The sequence below is a fragment of the Schistocerca cancellata genome, chromosome 10 (genome assembly GCF_023864275.1).
Source record: "Schistocerca cancellata isolate TAMUIC-IGC-003103 chromosome 10, iqSchCanc2.1, whole genome shotgun sequence".
NCBI classification, from domain to species: domain Eukaryota; kingdom Metazoa; phylum Arthropoda; class Insecta; order Orthoptera; family Acrididae; genus Schistocerca; species Schistocerca cancellata.
Window position 1 is genome coordinate 210,473,869 of NC_064635.1, and position 4,155 is coordinate 210,478,023.

General features: G+C 45.6%; 1 non-coding gene across 1 annotated transcript; it reads right to left on the bottom strand.

The window, feature by feature from the left end:
- Positions 1-3,066: 3,066 nt before the first annotated feature.
- Trnal-caa (transfer RNA leucine (anticodon CAA)) lies at positions 3,067-3,140 on the bottom strand. The gene has a single exon. It is a non-coding gene; the product is annotated as a tRNA-Leu (tRNA).
- Positions 3,141-4,155: the final 1,015 nt, after the last annotated feature.

Below are 4,155 nucleotides of genomic sequence, written 5' to 3' on the forward strand. Positions count from 1 at the left end.
TTAGCTCTTTTTCATGACTCACCACTCATTTACAATAGAAAATAAATGGAAGGCACATTGCCCTTTAAACTTGGTTTATTCCAGTACTATACCTGTATTTTGATCTTATTTGATCCTATTTTGAAGTAACACAGATAATGAGTAAGAATTTTGTATTGTTTATTGAAATTTCCACGATATGACAAAGTTTTTAATTATTGATTTATTTTGCACTATCGTGGTTTTTAAGGTGATCGGAAAATGTTGTAACTTGAGATTTACATTAACAATATATTTGGCTATAATGTATTAAAATTTCATTAACCTCATACAAATTCATCGCAAGCCATATATTTTTAAAGTGAACGTTTCCTTCCGAAGACGCCTAAAATCGCAAAATCCGTACCAGAATAAGAAAAAAAAATATAAATTTGACTGTAAAACGAAAGTGCTGCATATAGCCTTACGCAGAATAAAACAAGGAAAATATTGGTCTACCACATTTTGCGATACGTTTATCGGTTCGCTCGTAATTAAAGCGTAAATTCGAGTGTCCATAATAAAAATCCTATAGTAAGAGGAGTCATCAGGAACCTAATCTAATCAGTTTAAACAAATAAAAATAAAATAAACACAAATGATGTATACATAACATAATAATGTAATATACATAGCGGTATTACTACGAAGAACAATATCCAATAGAGACGAACTCCGATGCAGAGGCGCTGAGTCGAGCAGGTCGAGCCGCGAGCTGTATTACTGCGTGAGCTAAGACCGCAGAGACCAGAGTGACACCTGAGTCGCTTTGCTCAATGCTCTGGCTAGAGTCGAGACGGTGGGGTGAGCGTCGAGCGGGCGAGTTCCGAGGGTGGGGGGAGCGGTGAACTCACCCGCTCCGAGACAAATCGTCCGTTCCCTTGCGAGCAGGTTGTTGCAAGTAGTTCCTATGTTATCCTCTAGGTGGCTCTCTGTCCTGTTGCTCGCATCAACTGCCCAGAGGGCAGGACGTGCGACTGAAACGATCGCCGACAGAGTGCGATGCGAAGTTAAGCTGCGCAAGACACTGCACGCGGCAGACGACACACAGAGACGGCACGGCATATGTGAAACACAAAATCCAATGGGGCACTGCACAATGCAGGCAGCCAAGGTAGAAGCAGGGCAGAGGCCGGCGCTGGCTGTGTTGTGTGGCGTGCACTGTGCTGTGACCAGTAGAGGCGCTGCTGATATGCTCCGTCTCTCTCTCTTTCTCTCTCTCTCTCTCTCTCTCTCTCTCTCTCTCTGCCGTGGGAAACGTTTGGAGCTACCGTTCTTTTTTTCTGAATCACTGATTGTTCACTCCTTTGAAAGATTCAACTCTATGAATCAGTTCAAGAGCGGATCCCCCATCTCTACTGACCACTGTCCCGGCCTACAGCCGGCCTCGTGTTCTCCTGCACTTCAGGTACCTGCACAACATTACGGCTGCCTGTTTAATCGACGTGACTGCGTCGAGCAGCACCACTATGACTGCTGACTGATCACCTGAAGGGGCTCACAGAGTTGCCTGCTAGGAGCGAGCTGCCGCTCATCACGCCGAGTGGCAGCGCCGCTCGGGCCGCGCCCGCACGCCCACACAGCGGCACTCTGCCGAGCAGTGCAGCGCCGGCGGCAGCGGCTCGCACGGCGTTTCTGTGTGTGAGAGCGTGGGGGGCCCGGCTGCCGGACTTCTGCAGGACACTCTTCACTATACCTTTGTGTCCGATGAATACCTCGCGTAGAGAACGAGGTACGGGGTTCTATCGTCACTTCGGAAGCCTGCGAGCCACTCACATATCTAAGAAACTATTCTGTACCATCGGACTTCGTGTCCACAGAGTGTCACATGTCAAACACTGGGAAACTACGTGTTGCCCTTCATCCACGGTTCGCAGAATATCGACTGAGAAAAAGGCGTAACTCGGAATTTCGCACGAGCAATCCTGTCTAAATCTGTGTCAGTTTGTGGACAGAAGCTTTTCTCTTTCAAGGAAACTTATTATCTTGAAAGAATACAGTCGAGAATTTTCAATAATTCTCCACAATCATCAGATGGCCAAGAGAGAGAGAGAGAGAGAGTACGATTAGTTTAGAGACCGTAGACGTTTGTCCTTTCTGGCACGAGGAGGCTCTAATGTTCAGGTCACGGATTTACTTCAGACTGCCTTCACTTTTAGCGCTGCATTACGACAACACAACGTCAACTAGTAAGGCGCGCTACTTAGACGGTTCCGAGAAAATCGCAAGGGATGTTTTTACGTGTCAGAGGTGTGAGTACGATCTGTAGCCGGTCATTTTATCAGCGTTCAAGCTCCGTAACAGGTGGATCGCTGGATCGAGTCCTTCTCACGTTTTTTTAAATTTTTTTCAATGCCAGTCACATTACTTCATACATATTACATCTGAAACGTTATGTGATGACGAGACACACGTACGAACTGGTACTGTATTTCCAGTGTTATTCGGTTGTTTGCTAATCTCTGCTATCACGACAAATATTGTTTCCAAGTATAGAAAAGTAAAGGACCAAACGCATAACGTCTTCATGAAAATGTTTGCCTGTCCTGACTTCCCAAATCCCTTATACCTGCAGTTGGGCTATGCAGTAATAACTTCTCTAGTCCTGGACGCTTCGATATGCAGGTTTCGAAGACGAGGGACAGGATTTGAAAGCCCACGTCAAACACGATAAATAAAGGTATAAATAACTGTATAGGCCAGGATGTGAGGGTATCGTCGTCGGATGTGCTTTCGCCATTACATGACGGTTTTCACATAGATAAGGAGTACATACATTAAAACGACGTCTACAACATCGAATTATTGCAGTTTTCGTAGTGTACGAGAAACCTTCAGGATTTCTAAGGAAACACAAAGCTCGGTAACACTTTGAAAAATTTCTCTTCCTCCTGACAACATGGATGCAAACCGTGCCGAAAATTTGGATGAAAACCGTGCGTAGCGCAATATTTTCGTAAATACCGGTGTCGAAAATGGGCGGTGTACGAGTAGCATCTTCACGGGAAGCTATTTCTCGTTTGAAACTTCCTGGCAGATTAAAACTGTGTGCCGGACCGAGACTCGAACTCGGGACCTTTGCCTTTTGCGGGCAAGTGCTCTACCAACTGAGCTACCCAGCACGACTCACGCCCCGTCCTCACAGCTTTACTTCTGCGAGTACCTCGTCTCCTACCTTCCAGACTTTACAGAAACTCTCCTGCGAACCTTGCAGTACTAGCACTCCTTAAAGAAAGGATATTGCGGAGACATGGCTTAGCCACAGCCTAGGGGATGTTTACTGAATGAGATTTTCACTGAGGCAGCGGAGTGTGCGCTGATATGAAACTTCCTGGTTCGCAGGAGAGCTTCTGTAAAGTTTGGAAGGTAGGAGACGAGGTACTGGCAGAACTAAAGCTCTGAGGACCGGGCGTGAGTCGTGCTCGGGTAGCTCAGTTGGTAGAGCACTTGCCTGCGAAAGGCAAAGGTCCCGAGCTCGAGTCTCGGTCCGGCACACAGTTTTAATCTGCCAGGAAGTTTCATATCAGCGCAATCTCCGCTGCAGAGTGAAAATATCATTCTATTTCTCGTTTGTTGTCGAAAAAATATGAATAAGACTGAAGCAGTTGAAAAAGGTTTTAAACTAACTATAGAGATAAAAAGAAAAGAAAAGAAAAGAAAAGAAAAGAAGGAAGGAAAGGAGACACAAAGAAGTATGCGCAACAATATGACTAGTATCGAAAAAAATAAATTAAAAAGAAAGGATTAGCGGGACTCGATGCAGCGACGCACGGATGTCGGAGCTCGAATACTAACCACAGGACCGCCGCCAGCTCGGTCTCAGAGTCGTAACACACTGGTACCTCACGGACGCGTAAAAGCATCTCTCGCCATTTTCGCGAAATCTCATAAGTGGAATGTCTCTCTACTTGCGCATTACGTTGTCCTAATGCATTACTGACAGTGTATGAAGTAAACCGGTGGTCTGAACCCCTTGTGAGCTGATTGTTACTTCCACCTACAGACAGCTTACTCGTCAAGGGCGCCTTCCTCAGAGCACACGAGAGTTTCAGAGAAACGAGAAACGTCTCCATAAAAGATAAATAAATAAATAAAAATTGTAAAGGGCAAAATGCCGGAGGAAAGCAGGTACTGATG